This window comes from Anser brachyrhynchus (genome assembly GCF_964034855.1).
Source record: "Anser brachyrhynchus genome assembly, chromosome: 3".
Lineage (NCBI taxonomy): Eukaryota > Metazoa > Chordata > Aves > Anseriformes > Anatidae > Anser > Anser brachyrhynchus.
This window is the reverse complement of record NC_137696.1, coordinates 9,436,859-9,456,569: the sequence shown is the minus strand read 5'-3', so window position 1 is coordinate 9,456,569 and position 19,711 is coordinate 9,436,859. Positions and strand designations below refer to the sequence as shown.

Below are 19,711 nucleotides of genomic sequence, written 5' to 3'. Positions count from 1 at the left end.
GTATAGGTCATGTAACTCTGAAGTTGAATATAGCTGCTACTTAACAGCTCTTCTTCCTATAACTGCAGTTTGTCCTTTCTTTCTTGCCTTCCACCAAACATTTTTCTTTCTTCTGCTTTAATTAGCAGGAAAGTTTAAAAGAGGATATATATACACACATATATTTCTCTGAAGGTAGATGGCTTTGCAGCATTCCCTTAAAGCTAGTAATGATTGAAAGTTAACAGTGACATAACATTCATTTTAGAACAAGTGTGTATAAAAAATGTGTATTACTTTGGGTGGGATTACTCCAGATTCTTGACAAGCTTCATCCAATTAACTTCAGTTCGCATCTCCAACACGGCTGTTATTATTTATTAAAAGCCTTCTATTATGCAGGAAATGTAGCTGTGATGTAGGCCTGAAGTCCAGCTGGCTTCTGATGTTTGAAAGTTGGCCCCTGTGAGAAGGGTTTTAATTGCTAAAACACACTTCATTTGTTGTGTCAGGCAGACTGAGCATAGGTAGGCAAAGTGGTAAGGATAATTTTTTTATTTCCAGAACCAGAACAAATAATTACTTGGGGCAGATTAACAGTTTCTCGTTTTTAGGAGTTACTTTGTAGTGTGCATTTTATGAAGGAGCTATTAAAATAGTTCATTGGAGTCAGAAGACCTTCCTTCGCTGCACTGCTGCCTTTTCAGACTGATTCCCTAGTGTCAGGCAAGGAATATCAGGCAGACATGGAAGAAAGTAGGATAGATTTATTTGCAGTAATGTCTATTAGGGAAAAGCTCCTTCATTTTCCAGGAGGAAAAGAAAATCAGACACACACTTCCTTCATAAAAAAAGTTGCTTGTTTGTTTGCTTGCTTGCTTTTGTTTGTTTGGTTGGTTGATTTTTGCCATCTTGGGACCTGAATGAAATCTTTATTCCCAGTTGGCAATATGTTACACAGCATACCTTTTGTAATGGAATGTGTAAGGGATTAATAATATTGTGAGTTTATTAACAGCAGTAATAAATTATTTTACAACTCTTAGGGATTCTCAGTAATTTCACTAACTTGAATTTAGAAGTATCTGAACAGTGTAAATGAATTATAAGACAATACTAAATAGAGATGTTTGCTCACAAGTTAACTTGTAGCTCTTAAACTATCAGTTGTTTACTGGTTTGGACCAATGAAGTGCTAAAAGCTAAATACTGTGAAATGTTAAACTTTGATGAAAGATATGAGGAAAGAAACATGTTTCTTTTGCCAACACTGTGGTCAACAGCAGTGCCCTGACCTGATTACTTAAGCTGATGTTTTTCCTAAATCTGTCATGAATCAGTAATTATCAAGTTTTGCAATACTCAATGATTCTCTTGTGAATAGCAAAAAGATTTGTTATTGTAGGTTGGTATTTTCTAAAAGAAGTGTTCAGCTCTTGCATCTGCAAGCTCTATACAGTATATTTTGCTTTTTTGCCTGGAGAGCTGTGGAATGCCACAACAAATCTCTTGAAGAGTTACACAAAAAGTGAGGAAAATTCAATGTGGCCTAATCTGCAAGTCACCCCTCTGGTGTCTTTTAAAATGAACTTTCATGTCAGTGTGTTTTTCCATTCATGGTTGGAAGATAGCCAGTTCAAGTACTCAGTTGTAGGGCTTGACTTGTAGGGCTTGTAATAGGAAAAGGAACTTGTACAATGTATTATTGTTAGCAGGGTGTTCTCATCATATTTTAATATGGTACTTCCAGAAAAATTCCCTTTTTCTGTCGCACCAAGTGCTGCGCAGCAGTGTGAGGTGTGTTGTGGAAGGGATCAGAGGAAGGATTTGGTCCCTGAATGAGGCTGGAAATTCAATCCATGCTTCCCTTGAGTGTGGTGGCATAACTCTTAACAGCTGGCTTTGAAGCCCCAGTAATCCTCGCAGCTCATGGCTGAGTTTTCTGAGGAATAAAGGACCAAAATTAGGGGAACTTCTCAGTTAACGGGAACAAGAGATGCGGTAACATGATACGTTGTTTGTTGAGTCATTTGAAAAGGATGGGATGGCAAAACCTCTGTGGGGCTTATTGAAAGGACGCTTTTGGTTTATGTCCATGCAGATCTGTGGTTAGAGCCCCGTGGAAATCAGACGTCACCTCAAGCTGCGTGTGGAGCTGCTGCCGTCCCCTGAAGCCTGTATAAGGAATGCAGCTGAGGATGAGGTAAGTGGGACTGCGCTCCTCTTGTGGGAGAGCTCCTGTGGTCTGACTGACAGCAGTCCCTTGTTGGCTCAGGCTAGATGAGCCTTAAAGAGGAGAACATACAAGCAGGCAAATATACAAGCAAATCTTAAATGTCCTAAATGTTGGTTTGAGGGCATGGTCTGACACTGGTGGAGATTTATACAGATGACAGGGCACTTGATAGCAGTAAAAAGAAAAAGAAAAAAAAAAAAGAGGAAACTTGAACCAGCCAGTTCTTTGCTGGTGAAAATTGCTTAACATAGATTTGTGGTTTTAAGTAAACGTGCACATTAAAAGAATGCTGACCTTTAAAAACATGGTTTTCAATAAATTGTTATTGTTGCTTTTAAAGCATATGGACTTACAAGCAGCAGAAAAATACCATAAGCCTATGAGATAGGGAATGCACCATGGAAACAAACTGAACCCTGGCAAAGTAAAGAGATGTTTCCTGAATGGTGCTCTCCATTAAAAAGTCAACTCAGCATAGTTCCTTCAGAAATCTGTGTATAAGGGTACTACGTACTTCCTAAGTCGCGCTGTGTGATAAACCGGCGATTCAAATGGCAACCACTGTGTTTTGCTTTAAAACAAAGAAGATTTTTATAAGATTCTTGAGCCAAAGTTATATGTTGTGCATCCATTGCTTAGGAATGCAACAAAATTAATTCTTTGAGCTAATGAAAAGATCAAGAAATGTGCAGCTGCCCTCTAGTGGTAAAATAGCAGCATGAGGTGTGTTTGTCTCTTCACAGTGGTGGAGAAGCCGAATGTTTACTGGAAGGTGAACAAAAATGTGCAAATATTTTTAGAGGAATTCTGTAGTCACAGTTCAAATGTCAGACCAGCAGTGGAGAAGATGGAACATTAGACAATAGAGCACAGGCATTGTGTTCTCTGGGGCGGAGGTCTTTCACAATTCTCACTCTATAGGATGTACAGAAGAGCTCCACAAACTTTATATCCGGAGCTTGTTCCAAAAATTCCCAATGTGTTAAAGAAGTTTGGATTTGTATATTTGCTTCAGCTCATTTTAGGACGAGAGATCTTCTCTGAAACTGGGATATAGCTTCATACTTGAACTTTCCCTTGTTTGGAATTGTTGAAATTGATGGCTTTGTCCTAGTTATTCTCTGCTAGATGAAACAACTCTTTCCTGAATGCTGTGCTGATCCTCTTCACCTCTAGTTTGCACAGAATTCTGCTCTGGTTCATGAAGTGAAGAAAAATGAGCCAAAATTCTGAATCCTCTGAACAGACTTACCTTACAAACAAAGGCAATGCCTTTTTGGGGAGTGCCAGCATATTCTAACATAATATATGCAATTAAACTCATTTTCCTCTTGTTTAAAATGGGCTAATAACTAGCACTCCCCCATTTAAGTCAATTTACTTATTTAAAATTACATGAAAGAGAAAAGAATTAGAGAAAGTTATGTAAGTGTTGTGGCAAGCTGTTATGTACAACTGTTATGTCCTTTGTGAGGCTTCATTTGGTGCTTTGTCAAAGAAATTAACTTGCCCTCTGTGGATACAGTTATTTGGGAAAGTGTTTGAATTTCTGTAATCACTGCAAAGATAGCTTTCCATGTGATGTTAGAAACTAGACTGGTTAACAAAGATTAAACTTTTCTGTCCTGATGTTGTATTTTCTGAAGCTGCTGCTGTGTGATCATCTTCTCTGCTAAATGTGATTTCTGTTGCAATTTGGTTAAACAGAAAATTGAGCAGGATGAATTCAGGAAAAACATCTCAACCTGTCAAGATCAGGAATCCTAAATCCAATTATTTGTCTTAAGGTTCAGGTCCTGAATAACAGACTGTTTCAGGTTCACAGAGACTACGGCGCAAGAGAATTTGGCAGTGGCTCCATTGCTCCAGTGTATTTTCTGAGATGACTGTTTGTGTGTGTGTATGTATAAGACACGGAGGAGAAGGTCAGGAAAGGCTCTTGTGCAGAAGTTTCTTTGTATGTATTAATATCAGTGTGGATAAAAGAAGAAGTAAAGAGAATATTGATCGCAAACAGTTTCAATCAATGTTTACTGCCTGTGCAGAGTCTTTGAAAGATTAAAACGAGAGGGGAGACTTATGCCCAGGGAAGCCAATGTAATAAGCAGAGTCTAAAGAGTGTTGATGAATCAGTTTTTCCTTTATCCACGCTTATCGGGTACATCTCCCTCCTATTCATGTTTCTTACAACCTCTTTTGTTTTCCTCTTAATGAATCCAATGCTTCTTAGAAGGCAAAAATCAATTTCTCTGGGTGCAGAAGTCCTGGAATTATGGACAGACCTCTGAACACACGTACATGCTGAAAAACGTGCACACATGCATATACACATAGAACACATGCTGCTGTTTAGGGCCTTTCTGGTAGCATCTGCTATATTTCTCTGCATGGGTTCTGTAGAGGCTTCTCTGTGCCACACTATGTAAAAGCAGGTTTGGAGAAACCGAAGGAACAGGTAGCTCGGTGGGGCCACTCCTTCTGACATGATATGATCCAGAATTAGTAAAGGTGATGGTGATTCAGGTTGTCTGTGGGATTAGCAGCTAGAGGGAGTCCCTTGTAACGTGAGTGTGGTGTACCTGCATAACTGGGGAGTCAGCGGTTGGTGCTGGAGGGCCATAAAGATCTCTCTCCAGACAATCCTGGTCTTGTCTAAATTGCTGTAAATGAGGCAAAGTCTTCTCTTCCTGTGGGGACTGATGTGGGCAAATCTGTGTGACTCTTCCCCCCAGAAGAATGTTACCTTGTTTTTATTGTAAGAGTGGACATCTTGGCTCAGAATTAGTCAGCTCCAGAGGTCAGAGTGTTCTTTGATCTGTCCTGAATCTAAACGAAGAGGCTGGCTGTATCTAACACTGATTTTTGATGTGGAGACATGCAGATGCTCCACTGAAGCGGCTTAGTGATTTCATAGAGACTTTAAGGTAGGCATGGGATAGAAACTCCTAGGGATAGCTAAGTCCAGTTAGACTCTGTGGTGTGGTCAGAGAGTAGAATATCTGTTAAGTCATTGGCAGTAATATTCATATACATGTCATATTCTTAAAATAACATCGTGAGTCTTCAAAATTTATCAGACCCCTGTGCTTAGGAGATAGGCCCAACCACCTGACAGCTGATGATAGTATGTATGCTTCCTTAGAAACAACACCAATGTAAACAGTGTGATGATGATTTGATAGTGTTCTGTTACCTCTGGCCCTTTGTTTGGGGTATTTTGTTTCCCATTTGCAGTGCAACATATCCAGAGGTAGGTCCTGTTTTCCTTGCTTTTCCCATCTGTCCCATCACTTATGCCCACTTCTCTCCCCAGGGATCACTGTTCTCCCCTGCTACCGTGGTTCAGTGCTCCTCATTGATGATCGGTAAGGATTTAGTTTGCGGTATCTCAAACAAAAGAAAACAGGTGCCAGAGGAGCAAACAACTGCTTTGTGCTCGGGAACGTCCTCACCTTTCATCAAGCCTTCCAGAACTATGCTGAGGGTGGGCCCCAAAGTGCTTCCTTGCTCCTCTGGTGCCTGTTTTCTTTTGTGTGAGATACTTGATACAGATTATGTTTTCACCAGACTACCTGTGGAGGTCAGTTTGCATGAGAACATTTACAATATCCTTCAGGCATATGGTAGAAGCTGCAGCCATTGAGATCTCTAGGGAAGTTTATATTCTTCAGTAGGTACACGGCCAAGAATATAAGATTCCCAGCAAAGACACATTTTTGTTCCGGCATTCAGCAGGGAGTATAACCTCTGCAGTGGTCCTCCCTGTAGTTCCAACAGTGAAAAAACTGTAACCATCATGAACTGCAATTTGTTTTCTGAAAAGGCTTGGCAAATTTCCATGAACACTAGGTATCTGTCTAAATAAATTTGCAAGTTCCTCCAGCTGCCCTGGGGAGCTTGTAAGTTCCTTGAAACTTACTCCTGTCCTCATGGCAGTTACAAGATGTGACAGCTTTGCCAGCAGAGCTGGTAAATTCCAAGAACCCTAGATACTGGATTCAAAGAAATTACAACCCTGCTGGCCACAGTGGTCAAGCTAGAAATGTTTTTGTGTTTCGTGATCCTTAGCTGTTTCTACATGTAGTTCACAAGTTGCATTTGTGCATCTACGTAAAAGACTTTGGCAACAAAAAGCTGGAGTTCTTGGTGGTAGCAATTTCAGCCAGTACAGTGCATCCACGGGACTTGGAGAAGTTGCAGAGCTGATTGTTTCTCAGTACAGCTTCTAAACCTAGTGGTCTCTGGAAAGAATGTTTCTGAGGCTGTCCTCCAGTTGGTTTAGCAGAGGAGATGCTACTCTCATGGTCCTCAGAATTCAGGGATGGGATATAATCAGTCACATCATTAAATGACCTTGTACTTTGTGTGGAGCCTAAAATTAGTGATTCGTGGAGATAACATATTCTGCCTCTCAGCTGGCAAGTTTGGAAGCCTCTCTCTGTCTTGATTTGAAGGAAGATTGGAATTAGGAAAGTCCAGTTTTCACTGAATGAGAATACAAATTCTTTGACCCTTCTATGGGAATTTTTAGCTGAGAAGAGGTTTCTACTTTTTGTCAGAAAGTTTTCCTTTGGTGCAAGACCAGACAATCTGTATTCAGATGGTAAGGAGGGGGATGTTTAGATTTAGAAAATTAGGGTAAATTGGGTAAAAACTGAATTTTACAGTGATTTTTTTTTTACAGTCTAACACTAGAGTTTTGTCTCACAGAACTTAGAAGTTCCCTACAGGCTTTAGTACTGCATTTAGAAAGAAGTAACACTCTAAATTTATTATATCTGACATTTGAAGAACATCTAGCAAAAGAAATAAAAATATTCCAAATTTTTCTTATGACCAGCATGCATTGTATTACAGTGACCGTTTGGATCAAGGGATCACGTATATTCTTGACATCTTTTCCCTTCATATTCTGTAGAAACCATGAAGAGGTAGAAACAACTGTGGTTTTTTTTTTGTTTGTTTTTTTTCCTGTAAAGTGTGTAATAATTTGCAAGTTGAATCCTACACCTTCATGATGTTTGGAGGCTGGACTTCACAACTTAAAAATTCTTTCAACATTATTTTTTATTTGTGTAGTGATAAACATAAGTGTTCATAAGTAGCATAAATTGATATGAACCAGTAGAAAATATTATATATAGAAATTATATGGCTGTCAGAATTGGTTGGGAAAAAAAGAGAAGATTATTGAAGGAGCAGGAAAAGTTTTTCAAAATGGGATATTATTTATATCTGAAAAACACCTTCCAGAGTCCAAGGCTTTTGACCCAGTAACCATCCCTTTTTTTTCACTGGAATAACATTCCTATTACTTAATACACAAAATGCTGTGATGTGTCTCTCCATCTTGCAGCACCTGCTGTGCCCAAGAAAAAAGTAATGTCCTATGTTATCAAAATTGCTTTCTTCTATTTTAGTAAATGTAGTAGAAAAAATGAATTCTGTAGTCCTGTTTGATAGTATGTGCTTACTGGGCAAATGATGCTTTCTGAATATAGGTGGGTGCCTGACAAAACACAGCTGCAGAACTGGAGTCTAAACATACTGTTTTGTATTTATTGTTGACTACATAAGGTGTGTGCCACAGTATGTTTATGCTTCACATTGCCAACTGTGCAAAGGGGCTGTTGCAGCTATGTACATCCACATCCACACGTTAACATATGCACGTTATTACCTAAAACTTTGCCTATGTCATCAGGCAAACAGCAGTAAAGATAGAAAAGAAGATTGCTCATTGGATCTGTGTTTTCAGTGTCTTCTTGCTGTTCTTCTTGCAAGTAAGAGCAGCATGGCTGTGGGGGTGTTGCAGTATTGTGGGGAGGTCAAAGAAAATGATTGATCTTAGAGGAATGCCTTCTTCATAAAGTTCCGTTCTCTCTTAGCTGAAACATAGGTTGTTAATCTTTCCTCTTCTGTAAATAAGGGAGCATGGTAATGTATCTTTGTGTCAGAGCAGGTTTTTTTGTGTGTCCATAGTCTCTGTCATTCTAGCTCTGTGCATTAGACTAGTTCGGGTGTGTGCCAACGTAATCTTCTGTGGCCATCTTCTCTTCTGATGTGACTCCTTCTTCAAAATGTTGTGGGCAGTCGTCTTCTGGGTGGCTGCTCTATGTGTGTTGTTCCCATTATATTAGTAGTAAAGCCAACTGTCAGTTGTGAATCTTCGTGTCCCCCCCCTCGCTTCCCCAGTTTTGATTGGCAAATCTTCCTCTCCTTCATAATTAGTGATTGAATAGGGTTTGCTGGAAGGAGTGAGAGAGCAGATCTCCAGTGGTTTGAAAATTGGACTTGATGTGTATGACACTAAAATCAATTTTGTCAAAGCTATTGATGAATAAAACTTTACTGATGTTTTTCCTTTTTTGATTAAAGTTAACTCTTCCTGTACAAGCTTATTACTCATCTTACATATATCTCAAGTATAATAGCTGTAACTGTTAAGACAGTAATTAAACTTCAAAGCTGTATTATTAAAGGCTCAGCAAGAACACCCCAAAGCAAAAGAATTTGCAGTTAAGACTATACAAATCCATCCTTAACTAGTCCACAGTGAGTAGGGATTATGTGGCACAGTAATAGCATTTGCTGTAAAGAGGATCCCTGCAAAATCTAGACAATGGACTGTGCGGAGTACAGAATCTGGCGGAATGTTCCAGGATTATGATTTGGGGATTTTCTTTATTTCTTTTAATAGACATGGCTTTGCCTTAAAGGGTGTAGCTGAAATTCACTTTAGATAAGCAGGACTCTTCAGTCCAGAATTTTGCCTTGACAGTCATCTGTAAAAAATGTTAGCTGATGTTTCATTCCAAAATAATGAACAAAAGGCTTGATTCTGCTGTTGGATCTGGGTTTATGAATCATCAAAAAGTGCATTAACCTATGTGTGTGGGTGGCTATCCACAGCGTGTGCCCCGAGCTGTTGCTCCATCAGGACTGTAGAGTCGTCCAGGAGGGTGGACAGCTTTGTGCGTCTTCCCTGTCTGTGCTGAGATATGGTCCAAGAGGGAGGTGGATTGACCAAAACTGGGGAGACCATAGACCTCCGTGCTAGTTAGTCATACCCCGCTGTCCGAAATGGGCATCTCTGGAGCACATTTCTTGGGTGTAACTCATTGCATGAGCCTGATGGAATAAATATGGCATCTAAACATCTCCAAGTATGCAGTCAGGAGAGAGGGGGACTGGTCATTTAAAACATCTCTCTACTTGCTTATATACTTGGGCAGAAACTCAAAAGATGTCTAAACTTGTCTGGGAGATTTCTTTGTGTCCTTAAAGCAGGAATTACAGATTCTCTTTTTGATGCAATGACCTGTTCCACCACGGGTATTCACCTTCTTTTCTTTCCTTGTTGCTCAGGTTTTTTTTTTCCCTATTTTTTTTTTCTTCTTTGTTCTTTCTCCCACTTCTAGGAAGAATTGTGGAATAGTATAGTAAAATTTAAACAATTTTTTTTTTTTGGAACAACCAGTGTTATTCATGCATACTCAGCTGCCAGCTTTTCATACAAAGGAAAGCTTGAAGGAAGAAGCTCTACTGAGCAGAGGTACAAAAAGAAGTCATTCTTCAGACAGTGTGTAGTTAAGCTGGAGCTCCTTGCCTCAGTTATTAGGGATGCTGGAGCTCAAGGGGGTGCAGGACAGGTTTGTGACAAATAAATTTGTTAGGGATGCTAAATGCATGGGAACATATGTTTCAGGGAGTTCATGAGCCACAAACTGTTGGAGCCTGGAGGAGCTTTTGGGAAAGTATCCCTGTGCTTACCTTGTTCTGGCACCTTCTTTTAGTTATTGCCATGGGAATTGGATGGATCTTTGGTCTGATGCCATTATGGCCATTTATATTGGACGGGAGGCCTGGCCCGGATGAGATTTTCACAGTATCACAGATTTCTAGGTTGGAAGAGACCTCAAGATCATCGAGTCCAACCTCCGACCTAACACTAAGTACTCCACTAAACCATATCACTAAGCTCTACATCTAAACGTCTTTTAAAGACCTCCAGGGATGGTGACTCCACCACCTCCCTGGGCAGCCCATTCCAATGCTTAATAACCCTTTCGGTAAAGAAGTACTTCCTAACATCCAACCTAAAACTCCCCTGTCGCAACTTTCGCCCATTCCCCCTCGTCCTGTCACCAGGCACGTAGGAGAACAGACCAACCCCCACCTCTTTACAGCCTCCTTTAAGGTAACTGTAGAGAGTGATAAGGTCGCCCCTGAGCCTCCTCTTCTCCAGGCTGAACAAGCCCAGCTCCCTCAGCCGCTCCTCGTAAGACTTGTTCTCCAGACCCCTCACCAGCTTGGTCGCCCTTCTCTGGACTCGCTCGAGCACGTCCATGTCCTTTCTGTGTGTGTAGAGATTCCTTGGAAATACCATCATGGAATTTATTGCCTCTCAGAAGCAGTGAGAGCAGAGTGGGAGATTCAGCATGTTAGTATTTAATTAATAACTTATCAAAAACTTCTTCCGTCTTATCTCGTCATTTTTCTCCCATATTTTGTGTCACAAATGAACGCGGTGCTCTGTGGGTAACAGACCCGGTGGAGCATTGCCTTTGCTCACTGCAGAGGCTGAACCGAGGAGTGGGTGAGAGCAATGGAAGTGCTGCTTCCCATGAGAGAGCAAAGCTTTCCCAGGGCAAGACTGGCTGGCTGCCCTCTTGGCAGTGGGAAAAAGGGACATGGGGAGAAGTACAGTTAGTGCCATTTTTTGTGGCTGTCCCTGCAGACTGATTTCGCAGTAGCTGAACTGCATCAGAAGTGTGAAAGGGGAGAATAAACCAATCATGGAATAGGAATAAGTGTCCCCCTTTTGCCTTCTTACCTGTTCCCAGTGGCTTCAGTGAGGGAGCTCAGAGGCTGGCCCTAAGCATTCAGCAGGGAGGCAAAGAAAAAGCAGAGAGGAACCCATCACTGCCTGCTGGTAGGGAGGCTGAACGAGGGCTTCTTAAACCCTCTGCCCTGTGTTTTCTTTGTGAGAAAAAGGATGTTCCCAGCTATGCGTCTTTCCGTCTGGGTATGTTTGTTCCTGTCTTTCTGCAAATCCCCCCTGGAGAATGCATGGACATTATTGGGGTTCTGGGAAGCTCAGCGGTTTGCTTTCACTGAAAAGCTGCTCCCCTCCCTCCCTGGATCAGCTGAGCTCCCGTTGGGGGGAGGCTTCTTTCATCACCCACTGAGATGAGTTGATGTCTGTAGGCTGCAGATACTCCCTAGGCTGATGTTGCGTGCCGCGACAGCAGCAGCCGTGGCTTTTCTCTGCTGCAACAAGTGTTGCCTCTTGACGCTGCCTCCCCTGAGGGATCATTAGCAGGGTGGAGGCTATTTTCTTTCCTAGAAACAGGAAGAAAAGAAGAGGATGAGATGGGAGGCCTGAAACAATCTAGAATTAGATTACACTATGAACTCAATGACATCAGCTCCCTTCAGTCTTCCCACCCATTTGCTCTCACAGCATTTCTATTTAGGCTGAGCAGGATCTGATGACACCTATAATGTTGTGCTAATTCCTTGGTGGTTAATTGGGTCCAAAGCAAAGGCCCAGAGCTGCCAGCCCCACTCCCTGTACTGTGGAGCCCATAGTTTAATTAAGTGCATGTTGCACTGCACAGGCAACTGGATCTAACAGGCCCAAAAGCACTGGACTGCAGAGAACTTCAACTATTGTCAAGGGACAGAATCATCTTGAAATCTAGTAAATTAAAATCAAACCTAAAAGTAGTAATAAGGTTTGCAGCTTTCGTTGTAAGAGATCTCTGTCTCTCTTGCCCCACTTCCCTCCTTTGTGCCTAGATAGCCACAAAGCTGTTAGGTTCACAGAATACATTCACCTTTAGTGTAACTGAAGGTCAGCGCTCATTATTTATTTATTTTTTTTTTTGTTAAAGACAGACCAAAGAAAAGTAAAAGTAAAACGGCTCCTGTAGAATGACGAAAACTAGCTCTGTGCTTTATGGCTATAATCATTTCTGAGAAGGATGTACTTTTGTTGGCTAGGATTGACCTGGCCTCTGTCTAAATGGGAGTCCTGTGCTTTGAGAGGGGAGGACTGCAACTGTATGCCGTGAGACCAGAGGGCAAGTGGCACCAGCCAGTGCTAACTGCAGAGCACTCAACCCTATTTAACTTACGGAGTAAATCTGTCCACACATTGCCAGCTGGCCAGGTCGTAACATCTCTTGCATCCAGGCCCCTGCAGAAATAAGAATGTGGAATCAAAGAACATGATTAGTGGGACTCTTCTCTTCTCTTCTCTTCTCTTCTCTTCTCTTCTCTTCTCTTCTCTTCTCTTCTCTTCTCTTCTCTTCTCTTCTCTTCTCTTCTCTTCTCTTCTCTTCTCTTCTCTTCTCTTCTCTTCTCTTCTCTTCTCTTCTCTTCTCTTCTCTTCTCTTCTCTTCTCTTCTCTTCTCTTCTCTTCTCTTCTCTTCTCTCATAAAATACTTTAGTACATAAATAACTATTTGCTATTACTATTAATTATTTAATCCATTTATTGCTAGCTCCTTTCTTCCACAGTTATTCATCACATTTTGTGTATATGTGGCCTGTGGGACTATGCCACTCAGTCATGCATGATGTGATACATTTTTGGCATTAGAAAAGGTCAAAATAAATAAAATAACAAATTTCCCCTTGAATGAAAGTGTTTTTAAAAAGATAGCCAGGCAAAAGTAGAGAAAAAAAAAGTGGAAGGCCAGTGTTTCTAAGTCTTGACAGGCATGAAATATTTTCCCAGGAAGGGAAAGAAAAGGCTAAGAAACTCTTTGGTTTCTTTCAAACTGTTCCATCAGAATCTCAGTGCCAGCTGGAGACAGCGTGGATCCCCACATGCAGGAACCTGGGATTTGCTTGGAGGGAGGGAATTGTAGGTCACAGTTTAATCTCATCACAGATGCAAACCAACACAGGTGCTGTTGATTCCCCAGAGGGGCTGGAATAAATTCAGTGTCACTGCATAAACAGCGGTGTTGTGAAGCTGGCACTTACCTTTCTGACCTTGCAGACAACATCTGCTTACTCAGGCTTTGTGTCTTACTCCTAAAATTACTCTTGCCACAAGCCATGTTTCCTGCCTTTCAGAGAGCGCTCCGTGCCTCTGCATGCACAGCGGTGCCTTTAGATGGCTTTTGTGCTATGCAAATTGCTTTCTCACTGGGATGGTTCACTCCGAGGATTTAACCTGTGGACCTGTGCCAGCACTTCCGATCTCCGAAGACATGGATTCTGGATTGAGGATTTGAGTATGGATTTTGCTTCCTACCAATGTAATACAATAAAAGAAACCTTTGGTTAAGAAAGCCTACAATTTGTGGGATAGAGATCAGTTCCAGATCCCCGTTCTCTTCCAAAGTTTGTGGCCAGGCTAAGCTCTGTGTGGAAGAAATGGGTAAAACTGATGAGGAAACAGCCAGGAGATTGTAGTTACCATTTTTGAACTTCCGGTCTGAATAACAATAATGAATAAACAATGCCAGATGACTCCGGTTGTATCGTAATTAAGTTCTTAGGCATCCATTTTCTACTCAGAGAACTGTGGAGGTGATGTTTTCTGTCAGAGTGCAGATATGATTTGCTGGTTATTTTTCTGAGAAATCATTGCAAATAAATTCACTGGTAGTTGTGATATCCCACTGTACATCTTCCTGATTCAGTTTATCCAGACTTCTGCTGTAGATTGGTGATCACAAATTCACGTGGGATAAGATATGCTCAGGACAGAGATATGAGGCGTTCAGCATATCCACAGATGTACTTGGAGGGTCCAGATGCTTTCCTCTGAGCCAGTACCTAGCTATGAAATTGTGCTCCAGATAGAAATTGTGTTGATGATGGATGTGTACTTCAGGTGAGATCTAAATCAAGTCTCAAATCATTTTTGGAGATGTAAAAACTCAAATAACTTGGAAGATCTGTCAAATCCATATATTCTGTAAGTTGTCTTCTACTTACCCAGATATCATGTGCTACTGAAATTGGATATGCCTCATTCAGTTCCTGAGTGAATTGCTGGGCATTGCCATTTTGTGCTGTCCTTCGCTGTGTTCCAGTTCAGTGTGGCCTCTGCTTCATCAGTGAAGAAAAGATTCCTCTCTCTATACTTTTCCATTCTTGTGTATAAATTAGTATGCATATTTTATGTGTATATATTATCAAAACACGTAACAGATTGTAAACTATTTTGCAGTGTGTTGAAATAAGTGGCTATTGCTTTCAGTGTAAGTGGCTATTGTCATTAACAATGCCTATATTTTAGGTATGTCTTGCAAATCCTTTATGAAGAGAAATCCATTGTTGAGTTAACCACCTCAGGCAAGAGCAATCTTCTTTTCCTTCTTTTTTTTTTTTTTTTTTTCTCCCAATCCAGTTCTAATGCACTGCCATGACCTGAAAGGGAGCGAGGTGTCCCATTGAACAGTTTAGCTTTCCCTCTTATATAACACTATGATTTTGTGACAGAGCTGTCAAGTTTTTGGTGGGTGGACATTTTGCAAAATATCTAATCATTACAATATTACAGCTATTCATGTTAGAAATTCACAGATGCTTGTTTAGATGCTGAAGGCAATGCATTAGGAACTGATGGTGACTGATTATTATCCAATCAGTTCCTGATGCAGTATCTGCGACATCAAAAACTCTGCAGTGGCTTTGGTTACATCCGAAATTTTTCAATTGCAGTGTCTCCACTTAATGCCTTTTTTGTTAATTTTAATCTTCAAATGCTGAGGCTCAACAAGGCCAGTGTACTAGGAAGAAAAAAAAAACTGCTTAATTGCAGTACTCAGTTTTCTAGGGAAGATACAACTAACTTTCCATGAGCACAATAGTGGTTTACCTAAGAATTACTGAAAACAAATATTGCCAAGAATGACTTTAAATAACACTGATAGCAAGCCATATACAAGTTTTTCTTTATTCAGAACCATTGTGCGTTGCTTGAATAGCTTGAGAAAGCAAGTCAGCAAGTGTTCTGCCTCTCCAAAACCCAGGAAATGATGTAGGCTCTCAGCAAGGTGAGTCTGCAAATTCAGTAAGTTGTGAAATTCATGAGAAACTCTAACCTTGTGCCAGTGTGTATGGGCTTTTTGCATGCAGTATTTCGGCAACGAGAACTAGAGACTGGTGCTACTGTCCTACTTCTCATACGTTTTCTGGATCTTGAACCAACACCACGTTCGAAAGGAAGAATTTGGTTTCAGCTCTGAGTCTTGATAGCTGGCCTGTATATTTGCATTGGATGTGTATGAGCCAGATATGTCTGTCCATCTGCTGTTGAACTTACTGTACTGAGAAGAAATAACACACAACATAAGCAGAATATGGTCATCACAGCCCTCAGACATCAAGATTTCTGCTTCCATCCACTGTGTTTGAAAGAGTGCACTCAAAGATTCTGGAGGCAGTTGTGTTTTGTAGTTCTGTACAGGCCTAAACTGTATGAAAGTAATCTAATCATTAGTAATCTGGGAATAATCTAATTATTGCTTCTGTGACACAAATGTCATGAAATCTATTAGATCTGTCTGTGAAAATATTCTGCAATCTGTGTCCCACAGTGATCTGGATGTTTTTGTTAAATTGGACTTGGGGTGTGGAAGAAAATTAATTTTCACTCTACAGAGCAGTGAAAGGTGGTTGAAAATTGCTTACAGTGAATAGGGGAATTTAAAGAACATTTTCCAGGGAAAAACAAACCACGTCAGTGACATCTGTTGACTAATGAGAGTGATAACTAACTCTGCATAAACACAATGAACAAACTCTACACTTCTACATCAGAGGTACTTCTGTTAGCAGTTACTGAGATAGAAAAATCATCACTTCACCAGGGCTGTTTTAGACAGCCCACTTTTGTCTCAGAATGATTTTCTTCTAAAGTTTTGCAAGGCAAAAAAGAAGTTGTCTCATACCTGTTTTGCTCAGCACCAACTTCTGTACATCAGAGTGAAACATCCTTATCAGGATCCTTTGATCCTTAGCGTAACATGAACAGATTTTGGCAGACCACAGGTGCTCCTTAGAATCACACATGTAAATAAAACCTAGGAAAAAAGTCTCTAAAGGTCAGCCATCTGGAGCTTTCAGCCATTAAGATGTAGTGAAATGAATATAACTATTTTATGTGCACTGGCTCTGTATAAAATTCCTTCCTGCTGGGTATCCATAGGCTGATCTAAAGCCATCTAGCATTAATGGGAGTCTTGCATTGATTTCTTCATCTTTGAATAAGGCTGTAAGTGCTCAAGTTGCAAGCGCTGCAAACATGAATAACAATATTATAATTATGGCTAAGGAGGTCACATATTTGTTTGACAGTTTAAGAAAAATATATGAGTGGCATTTGGTAGCAAGGAGGGTCTTTGCTTTCCACAATGCTAAATATGTGCTTCAGCATAACCAGATTTACACTTGATTACTTGGTAGCTAGCTAACTAATGATCTTGGTATCCACCCAGAGTCAGTGATCACCTTATCATGAAACTGTGGTGACTTCATAAATTGATGTGGTTGAAGGAGAGACAGAAGATACTGTTTTAATTTGCTTATTTCTAATGGTATCTCTAGTTAAACTTCTGGTTTTAAAGTAAAGAGCTAAAGAAGAGTTACACAGAAGTAATTGTACATCTCATTTTCCAAACATTGCGTTAATCCATGTTGCCATGAATATGGACACAGATATGATAGCTGTGTTTCTTGAAGTGGCAGGTTATCACAGAATCAGAGAATCATACAATATCTGAGTTGGAAGGGACCCACAACGATCATCGAGTCCAACTCCTGGGAACTCTTCATCATTTGTTCCTCTTCAGCACGTTAACTTAAATTTAAAAAGTTACAGGAATCCCGACTGGTTTGAGTTGGCACATTACCAAGGTCATAAACCCAGGAAAAAATGTTTGCAATTGTTTTGGGTAATGGAAAATTAAAGGTAGATGGTGGTTGTCGTGTAACACTAATCACTGAACTTGTGACAGGATAGGGAGGAAGTGAAAGGTCTGGGCACAGAACCTTGTTTATCTTAAAAACCTCAGATGTGAAGGATTAAATGCAGAAAAGCTATCATCTGCCCTGCAGTTTGGTGCTAGAGCAGTGTTTTCACAAGGTATTTTTGCAAGTCAACTTTTCAGCGGTGTTGAAATGTGATGTGATGCCGGCAGAACATGCTAACCCCATTGGCACCACAATTGTGTTGCTGCTGCAGAGCCGGGAGGACAGGAGGTATCGTGGCAAGGTCTGGAGTTCAGCGTGCTTGACTTGCGTGAGCCACAGGGTTAGTCCTGCGCGCGTGGTTTGTTGGGGTGTCGTGCGCTGCAGCAGTACATCTTGGCTCTGTAATTTAGGTGCCGTGCCGGTTTATTAATCCATTAGAGCAAAGAAATTGCTGTGTTTAGCATAATCCCAGATACCACTGTGAGAGAATTATTAACTGCTCACAGTTGCCAGCTGAGATTAAGCCAATTCACAGCCATCCAGGTTAGGCCTGCAAGTGGATTCATGTCAGCTAAGTTTCTTCCCTGAATGCCTTACAGAAGAAAAAATGGCAAAGTTCCACAGACAGCAACTGATGCTGTGAAGATCTGTCATTAAAACAGTTAGGGTCTCTTTGCATCTCCTTTGAGAGAAGTCCTATTAAGCAACTGCACTTGTTGAGTTAAGACCTGGTTTATTTGGTGATATTTGGCATGCCCCAATTTGCATGTAAACTGATAAAGCATAATTCAAGCTTGTTCGTTCTGGTTCAGCCACTGCTTATTTGGCTTCTTTTGTGTAACGGGGAATACAATAAAATGCAAAATCAAGGAAACTCTCTAACTGCTGAGCAAAAAACTATTTATGTCAAACTTCTAAAAATGATGTGTGTGTTTCTTCAGCTCCTTGCACTTACCTCCTCTCATGCTCCTGTAACTCTACTGATCAGTGCTTTCAAGCCAGGGTAGCACCACTGTGCAGAGAACTACAACCAAATCCTGCTCTTGTGTTTGGTCAGTATGGAGCTCTGCCAGCAAATCTGAAGGACACCGTTAGTAACTGGAATCACAAATGTTTACAAATAAAATGCAGGAACTGCACAGAAGAACAGGCAAGAGTAGAAGAACAAGTTGGATGTACTGGAGACATCTGGTGAAGTTATAAGAAGAAAAGTAATGTTGAGAGAAAAGCTGTAAGAAGGTTTTCTGAAGGGTGAAGTAAAATATAAGCATGTTTCCTAGAGCTGATTACCTACAGAAGATGATAAGCAAGATCATTCACTTTGTTTCATCACAATTTGCTGCAACAGCAAAATACTGAAGCAAGGAGAGCCAACTGCTTCTTTTCCCTGCAGGTTGTATGGCAATGCCCTGCTCTCAGTGTCTTAGTGAAGGCCACCATCGCCCTACCCCAGACACGTCTCCCCGGCCCACGTTGCACTCTGCATTAGGTGGCTGCGGAGCGGGTACAGCAGCCACTTGTGCTTTGTGTCCTCTCCCTGGGGCTCTCCGGCAGCGCTCTTCTGCAGCACGATGGAGAGGCAGGGGCCTCGGGCTGCGGGGGGCTGCTGGTAGTTCCCAGTGAAGTCCTTGTCTTGCACGAGCCCTCCGAGGATGTGTCTTTGGAGCAGACGTTCTTGCGGGGTTGTGTTGCTTTCCTTACCTTGCACACTAAAACCGTGAGGCCCGCAGAATACAGCCTGTACCATTGCTGGTGCAGAGATGTTGGTTTTGCTCTGGGAGAAATCCCGCGCATAGTGCAGCCTTGCAGCATACTGGCAGGGGAGCAGTTCAGAAAATCCTCTGAAAAAACTGCCTGCTACTGGAACAAACTAGAGGCAGGCTTGGCAGGTGGTCTGATTATATTTGCTCTGCCAGTTCAACAGTATTTGCTGGACAAAAGAAGGCATCAGGTGATACAGAAGGTCCCAAACAAAGCTCCAGACAAATGCAGACATGACCAAACTTTCTCATCTGTTGCATATCTGTGGAAGTGGAGGAAAACTTGTGGCTGAAGGAGTAGGCACAAGAGCCAGAGGGCATATCTCTTCTGTTGATTTTTGTATGGGTGGCTACTAAACACAACACAAGTGAGAATTCGGTTTCTTTGTGTTTCTTCTGCGTTACATAAACTCTTTTCCACTGGTGACATAAGAGTTAAAACCACGGGGACTAAATTCTTGTTACCCCTCTTCTTGCTCGGTCATTTTTGGCATGCACATTTTTCTTGCTGCCACTCAGCGTACGTGGAATTGCAACCTGGAGGAGGCACTGAAATCATGGTCTGGAGGTGGCACAGCAGGGATGGATGCTAGATAACGATTGCTTCGGTTTGGACTGTTCGGGCATCCAAATGTGTGTTTGTAGAACTTCCGTGGAAAGAAAGGCCCCGTAGGAACAGGAAGAGACCATTTCTAGATAGGAATTCAGGCGAGTGTTACTATGTGGTATAAATGGATACAGATGAACATTACATACAGCAGGTCCCTGAGCAGGTTAGATGTCTTTCCAAGGG

The 19,711-nt window shown here is 41.3% G+C and overlaps 1 protein-coding gene across 8 annotated transcripts in view; it reads left to right on the top strand.

The window, feature by feature from the left end:
- CCDC85A (coiled-coil domain containing 85A) overlaps positions 1-19,711 on the top strand; it is a 231,256-nt gene that overhangs the window by 44,379 nt on the left and 167,166 nt on the right. For 7 of the 8 annotated variants that reach the window (XM_080587533.1, XM_080587518.1, XM_080587530.1 and 4 more), the window contains one exon: positions 2,081-2,182. The gene's annotated coding sequence lies outside the window, so the exon portion shown is untranslated. Of the gene's footprint in view, positions 1-1,492; positions 1,508-2,080; positions 2,183-19,711 lie in introns of those variants that run through there. The other variant, XM_080587522.1, reaches the window with a different exon arrangement.